Genomic DNA, 8,697 nt, shown 5'->3' with positions numbered 1-8,697 from the left:
ACTTTCCATGAACAAATGAGCAGACCCACTTAAGAATGCTGCTCCTCTTTCCTGTGTTTAAAAAGGAGCATGAAAATCTGTGCAGTCAACAGAGGGAGGAAGAGAAACAGAGAAGGATGGGAAGAGAGAGAGAAGGAGAGAGAAGGCAAAGGGGTGGACAGAACATGAAGAGGTGAGGGCAGAGAGCGAGCTGATGTGGACCAAGGGAACAAGACCTTGTAAGCCCAGGTGTCTCTTCTCCAGGAGGGAAAGGCTTGATTGGTCCTGGTAGCATTCCAAACCCAATGACCCTCACTGGGTGCCCAGCACAAAACATAAACAGTAAATAATGTTTTCTAAAAGACCAAAGCAGTGACTGTTTTTTAACCTACTTTTTAAACGTTTTTATTTTGTTTTGCAGTGATACATAAGGTTGGGGTTATTTTTTGAAAGTATTTTTATCTGTAGGTGGACACAATACCTGTATTCTATTTACTTATTTTTTTGTGGTGCTAAGGATCCAACCCAGTGCCTCACACCTGCTAGGCAAGAGCTCTGCCCCTGAGCCCCAGCCCCAGCCCTGTTGGGGTCATTCTGACACAATCTCACATGCAGGGAATCTGTTTTGCTCCCCTTCAGTCCCCAGTACTTTCCCTCCTTCCCCTCCTCCCTCACACTCTTCCTCTGCCTCATGTCAAGGCGTCTGAGAGTCCATACACATGTGAAAAAATCACCAAAGGTCAAAGATCAACAACTGACAACAGGAGGTGTCCAAAGTACCTACAGCAAAGTGGGGAACTTTTAATAGGAAACAGCAGATCTGTCTTCCTGTTGCTGTTCCTTTCACCTGATGATTGACTTTTCCCTGGACTTGCAGCAGATATGGCAGGCCTGTTTCTCCCTGTTTTCCAATTCACACAGCATCATTGTGCCTGTTCACTGAGTCTATAGGTGATAATCCAATATATGTGTGTGCTGTGCGGTGATCAAATCAGGATAAGGAGCTTTCAATCTCCTTCATCACTCACCGTTTTGTTGATTCCATTTTTTTTTTGTATGTGACATCAATTCCTGATTGATCTTGGGTTTGTTGTGTATGGTTTTTTTTAAATTTTCTAATAGGAGAAATTTTGTTAGACACCTAACAACTGTGTAGGTTTATTGGGTATATGGTGATGTTTTGATACATGAATATATTTTATAGTGATCAGATCAGGGTACAAGGAATAAAATATAAAAATAAATTGATAGACTTTTAGAAATAAAAGATCGGGAAGTCAGATATAATGTTATGATTTTTCTAAAGAAAAGTAAATTCAAATTTACTTGTGGACGATGGACATGATCTTTAGTGAAATGATGAAGAGGAACACCTTCCAACAGCTGGCCAAAGGTGACGAGGCGTCTGGAAATACACCTGTATCAAAGTGAGGAAAATCAAGAGGCACAGAGACATAAGAGACATATGAAAATTATTTGGGAATATGTAGAAAAGTTGACTTATTAGTGCAGAAGGACTTTCACTGGCTTTTTCGATGAAGTGGGGATTCACAAGTGAAGAAATATCACATTGTTGAGTCAGATCCTTCAGAATGAAGAGCCCTGGTAGGAGCCCAATAACAAACACTCATCTGGTGGAAGACATTAAAATCTGTAGATTTTCAGACACTCCCCACAGATACATCTCCACATGGGTGCTGTGCTCATGGAAAAAAATACACTTACAACATCAAATTCATGAAAAACATTCTGTGTTAAAGAAGAAAACGCCAAAATATTAAAGAAAGAAAAAAATAGGAAGGAATACCCTCCAATTCAAAGCAAAGAGTTTTAAAAATCTGAAATAAAGAAGTCAACATCCCTCCAATGCACTTACTTGAGGTTATGAAATAATTGTAATATAAAACTCTTTAGCATATCTATTTTTCACTTATAAGTAAATTTATTTTTCATGTGGATAATACTAAGAGTGGAAGAAGATTCAGTGATATATCTATATTAAGAGTTTCTTATGCAGAGATTTATTTACAAAAAAAATCCTAAATCTGGATCTTTCCCATAAATATTAAAAATGTGCTGAAATATGCTCCATTGTAATTTTTTTAAAAGGATCTCGAAACAGGGTACATCCCTCTGTTGTTCATTCTGGATTTTCCATTCCCCTTCCTTGCAAAGGTACTCAGACTTACATTTACTTTGATTTGAACATTCATACCTTCCATCCATCTTCTAATTGAGCTTCTGTAAACAATAGGTTGATGGTCAACAATGACCCTTTGTTGCTGATTTCTGGGAAACTTTTAGTACCTTATATATCCATTAATAAATTCATTAATCTAGCAAGGGACACCACCATCTCTGGGATGCAGGCCAGGCTAGTTGGCTCTCAGGGAACCTCAGGTCAAAGCTCCTGCCTTCATTCTCTTCAGTCCTCTCCTGCAGTGTCTGCTGGGTCCTCAGGCTCACCTGGGTGACATCTCCGGTGGGAGGGTCTTCATGCACAGGCTTCAGTTCTTCCCTGGATGTTGAAGGTGCAGAGCGAGGCTCTAACCTCAGACAAGAGAACAGAAATGGGTCCAGCTTTGGTCCTCAAGTCAGATTTCAAGATCCTGAAGAATGAAATATATCCCAAGGGTGTGCACTCAAGGAGAGCAGGAGCAATCACAGCCTACAGCTTTCTCTATCTGCTCACTAGGCACATGTCCTTCCAACCGCTAAGCACCTGATTTCCCTGCAGGATTCTGGTCTAGACAGGAAAGAGCAGTTCCCATGGATTCCTCAGGGAGCAGAGTGGAGTCAGGTGCATCAGCCCATATTACCACCAATCTAAAGGCTCCATATTCCCAAAGTCCAGACCTCCTACCACCATATCCCTCCTGTGGGTTATAGTTTTCTTCCACATGTGAAACTAAGAAACCTGCCCTGGTTAGTTATCTTGTGTCCTCAAAACACTGACTCATGTTGGGGACACAGTCTCTGGTGTGTCCAGAAATTTTCTCTATCCCTCTTTAACAGAGGAGTGAGCTCTTTTTGTATAAAATGTGAATCCATAAGGCAACAATACCCACAATGTCATGCATCTGATAAACTCACATGTTTCTAATGAGGGACCAAATGATGGCTCTTACCTTAGGAGGTGAGTATGAGTTTGAAGAGATAAGAATCTCTTCAGGCTCCATGACTTGAGCTCCCTTCTCATTTCATGCTCATTCAAAATGGCTCTTTTAAGATCTCTTCTCTCAAATTTTGAAATGAAACTTGACTTTGTATGTACATGTAGATTTCTGTGGGTGGATGACTCAACTCTCAAAAAATATAAAAAACCCACAGGCACACATGTCGTATTCACACCTGGTACCCTGACCAGTTTCTGTGGACCCACAAAGAATTTCCACACATGTCACTTATTCCTCACAACATTGTTCCGAAGTCATGCTTATTTACCCAGATTAACTTCAGATAAAGGGCACTGGGGGTGTTAAATTTATTGATATTAAATTTTTAATGGTGCAATTTTAGTGTCACATATTTTTAGGGCATCATATGATGTATACACTGGGTAATGACCAGATCGAGGTAAGCATAATTACCTCCTCAAGATTTATCATTTCTTTGTGGTGAACACACTCCAGACTGGTAGAAAAAAAAGGAAAGTGAAATAGGGAAAGGAGTGGGAAGGGGAAGGAGAGGTACTGGGGCTAAGTTGGAACCGATTGTATTCCAAGTTTTATGATTATGGCAAGATTAATCCCAATTTTATGTATAATGATAAAGCACTAATTGCAAAGGATATTGGATTCCATCATTTTTGAAATATGCAGGACCTTATGATGACCTACATTGCGACAGAACAGCAGAACCCCTTCCTCCTACCTGATTACAACTTGGTACCCTGGGGCCAACCTTCTTCTGTCCCTCCTGCTCCCTTACCCTTTCCAGCCTCTGGGAACCAGCATTCTGCTCTGTGCTCCTGTGAGAGCAACTTCTGTACCTTCTACATGTGAGTGAGGTCCTGCCGTACTTGTCTCTCTGTGCCTGGCTTATTGCCCTTCACACCGTGACCTCCAGTTCTCTCCATAGGATCAAGGATGCCAATTTTATAACAATTAACTTTAAAAGAGTTGAACCTTATTGTACACTTTCTTCAATTGAGCACGTGAGGGGAATTTTTCATAGTAATGTTTTATAACTTTTTATGAATAACTAGGAAAGAGGAGCTCAAAGTCTCCAGAGCAGAGGTAGTTAAGAGCATTAATTATCTTCATTTTATCAATACTTACTGTGCACAAGTATTAAAGAAGTACACTGTACTCACACCTAAATGCAATTATTACATGTTAATTGTATGTCTTTCTGAAATTGTTTAAGAAAATAGAATTGAGTATCCTGTCACGATCATTACACACTTTATACATTAATTGAATTAATGCCATACCCTATTTTAAAAATTAAGAAAGTAATTATTGAATAAAATATTTCAAATAATGCATGTCAAAATGACGAGATAATAAATCAGACATTATTACCCTATGCTACTATGTTACCTATGTTACTACTCTACATCATGTAAATCCAAAGAATGAGAAGTCATACTCTATATAGGTATAATGTATCAAAATGCAGTCTACTGTCATGTGTAACAAATTGGACCAAATTTTTAAAAAATAAATTTAAAGAATTGATAAGAAATGTTTTAAAAATAGGAAGAAATTTTATTTGAATACTGTGGATATTTGCCTCACTATATTTACCCTCTAACATCAGATTGCAAACCTCAAATACGAACAATAAGATGTACCCTAAAATAAATTAAATTTGAATTAAATAAAATCCAAAAAAACAAAATAGACATATACAAATTATTTCAAAAACAATTACAGTTTTTAAAATGCAAGAAAACGTTGTGAATGTGCCTGAGTCATTGACCTAAAAGAATAGATACAAATGGCTTTCCTCAATTTCAGGAAATTTTAATGAAATTCACATTAATATCATCAAGGGAACTTTGAACACCTTGCCTTGGTGTTTGCTCTAGTCCTAAATCTGCAACACCCAGAGAGAGAGAGATTCTTTGTTGGGGAGAAGCCCCTAAGCAGGAGTCTGTATCAGAAACTCTTGTTTCTTCTGAGCTTAATTTGTACTTTAGTAAAGCTTCTCTAGAGCCATCTTAACATGAGGTCTGGGACCATGGCCTGCCCTCTGTGACCTTAAGCTCATTGTCTGGTGACCATAAGGTCCTGCTCCCTGGTGATAAGTGACCAGGAAACTCCAGAGACAGTGTGTATCAGATAATCCAACAAAGTGGCAAATGCTGAGTAGAGTTATAAAATCTTAATTTAATATTTATGGACTAGTGATTGTACATATCTATAGGGTGAACATGATGTTTTTAGCACATGCACACAATGTGTGCTGAACAAAAAAGCTTAAGGAGACTTTCCCTCCCCACATCATTACCTTATGATTCCAGGTCTGTGCTCCTCACTTCAAATCTTCATAAAACACATGATAAGATCAGGGCACTGCAGCCACCACCCACCCCCACTCACTGTGCAACACCAGGACTGGGTCTTCCTATTCACCTGTGTTCCTGTACCTGTTATCCAGCCTCCCCTCCTCCTCCTCCTCCTGCCTCCTTCCCAGCCTCCAGTGTCACTATTCTGTATACAGATTTAGGCTCCTTTGGCCTCCACATAGGATCACATGCAGTGTTTGCTTATGTCAGGCTTCTTTCATGGGACACAAGGGCCTGTCCCCTTTATTCTGTTGTAAATGACAGGATTTCCTTTTTCTTGAAGGCTGAAGAGCACTCAGTTATAAATATACCCACATTTGACTACTGTGAAGACTGCCCCTGGAACATTGGGAAGTGCAGTTATGTCTTTGAAGGCTAATTTCATTCCATCTATTTTTTTATTATCAAGATCTACCTCCATGAGTCTGTATTTTTGGGTTTTTTTTTCTGCCTCAAAGCCTCTTAGTTAACCTGCCTATGTGTAGTTTTGAGGCTCAAACTCTCTCTTCTTTCTCAACCATCTCCTAATTTTCATTCTATTAATCTAAAATTCACAGAAAATAAACTGCTTACCAGGAACTGTACTAGACATTATGGTTGCAGGCACAGATGAGATAGGGTTCAGAATTTCTAGGATTTCATACAGTGTGAGTATAAAACTTGAGAAAGTTGAGGATGACGGGAAGGAAAGGGGATCCAACAAAAAGGCAGGAAATCTTCAGAGTTGGTCTCATTTGCATCACCTCAGAACACATCTCTGCAAGTGAGTTTCCAGGGCAACAAGGATCCCCAAGCATCACTTGTGAGGTTATGTGTTAAAGGTATGAGATTTTGTTTGTTAAAATTAATGACAATCCCTTATTGTAGATATCTGGGAAAGTGCCCTGTGATATTCACACAACTGAGATTTCCTGGTGAATGTTAAAAGGCTGATCCAATGTGGAACCTCAGGAACAGTCCTGAGGACAGGGAGCTCCTGAAGGGAGACCCCAGGGAGGAGTGGCTTTAAAACCTGTGAAAGCTGAAGTCGTCAAAGGGCTGGATGCAGGAGGCCAGGCTCTGGGGCCCTTGATGTCGTGCCCACTGCTGCCCAGGAGAGTCCTGCCATGGCCTTCACTGGGGCACCATCCACCTGACCCCTCCAACTCCCTGCTCCTCAGACTGTAGACAAAGGGGCTCAACATGTGGGTGACACCAAGGCCACATCAAGGTCATCTGGACAACAAAGTGCCTGCAGAACTGAGGAGGACCTCAAGGCCAGTGCTAGAGTCTCAATCTTAAGTGTCACCCAAAGGCCCTGTGTTAAAGCTTGGTCCCCAGCTTGGTGCTATTGGAAGGTGGAAGATATACTAAGAGGAAGGTCTAGTGGGAAATCTTAGTACATTTGGGAATTTCCCTTGAAAGGGCTTGTAGGACCCCATCTTTTCCTCTATTTCTTCCACTTCCAGGCCATGAGGTCAGCGGCTTTCCTCTGCCACATTCTTGCCATCCCTCGTCATGTGCTCATTGCAATAGGGCCAAGCCATGGGGCCAATGCAAAACAAATTGGAATCTTGAAAATTGTAAGCCAAAATAAATGTTCTCTCCTTATAAATCCATTATCTCAAGTGCTGTATTATACTAACAGAATGCTGACTTACATAACCAGTGCATAATGCAAGGGCATTACCAATACTTTAGACCCACATGCAGAAAAGGCTTTGAACTGGTAGCTGACTGTCAAATTCTAGAATGATAGAAGCTAAGTACACTGTTATGTTATTGATGAGGTTGCCTGAATAGGGGAACTCAGGATTCTGGCAATTCCAGAACAGTGTGGGGTGCCTATATTTGTGGAGAAGGGCAGGGCAGTAGAAGAGGTTTACTTAAGTAAAACCAATATTCTAAATGAAATATTCATCAGTACTGTCTACTCTCATCTCTATGTATCAGAGATCAAGCTCAATGAAATGTCATATGCCAACATTTATTTTTGCCCAAATCTGTTTATTTCAATATCCATCAGTTTTACACCAACCTGAAAAGCAGACTTCACCACAGTCTTTGTACATTTTGTGTCTGGGGTGACATAAAACCACAGCACATTGTCATGAAGATGGTGTTCTCTTTCATTTACCACCTCTCATTAGGAGAATGCACATGAGGGAAATTTGAAGCCTAGGATGCACCAGGACAGCAATGACAGCTTGCAATTCCATGGGAGAAAGTGAACAGCAATCATGAGTTCAGGAGGAAAGGAGAAACACATCAACATTTAAACTATTTACAAATGGCTTGCTCTGCTTTCAGTTTGATTTATAATTCTTAATATAACTATTCATTTGCAGAAAGTTGTGGATTAACATGTGGTAGTAAAAAAAAAAGACAGGGAGAAATCCAAAGACCCTTTAGTCAGTTTCCACCATGGTTACACTGAGCAAAATATCACAGGCAGCTTATCAGTGATGATAACCAGGAAATGAACACACAGAGCAAGGAGAAGCACCCTGCTCATATCTTACTACATCATTCACACAGGCTCAGATAGGGAGTTAATCCTGCCCATAACCAGAGGAGTGAAGGGGAAAAACGTGGCATATATACAACATGGAACACCATTTATCCTCATGTAGGATGAAGTCCTATCATTTAGGCCAATGTGGATGGAACCGGAGCACATTGTGCTAAGTGAATAAGGCAGATACCAAAAGAAAAGTACTTCATGGTCTCTCCCAAATGAGAAAGGTAAAATAAAATAAAATAAAATAAAATAAATGCTAACTTGAATATAGAATAAAGATTACCATACATTGGGTTGGAAAGGTGGAAAATGGATGGTTATATTTGATGAATGTACGCCATGGGCATGTGTGGAAATATCACATTGAAACTCCTTAATATTTTCTATTTATTTACATTCATCAAAATAACATACAATATAGTTCCCAGCAATCAAAGAACCCAATTTTTGCCCTGTTATAGCCCCATCCACCTTTCTCCCTTCCACATGCCTGGCCCCCAGATCCATCAATCTGCTCACCATTTATATATTCCTAGCATTTCAAAAATGTTGTCTAGCACATAAAAATATGTGCCTGGGAAAAATGGTGCAGTAGATACCTCTGGGGAAATGACCTGTTTTGCCCATGACTATGTTAGGCACTGTGGACACCTCACTGAAATAGAAACACAATTCAAAAGTGTCAACAAAACTTAAGGACCTG

Source organism: Ictidomys tridecemlineatus, chromosome 2 (assembly GCF_052094955.1).
Source record: "Ictidomys tridecemlineatus isolate mIctTri1 chromosome 2, mIctTri1.hap1, whole genome shotgun sequence".
NCBI classification, from domain to species: domain Eukaryota; kingdom Metazoa; phylum Chordata; class Mammalia; order Rodentia; family Sciuridae; genus Ictidomys; species Ictidomys tridecemlineatus.
The sequence above is the reverse complement of the archived record's forward strand: the minus strand, read 5'-3'. Positions refer to the sequence as shown.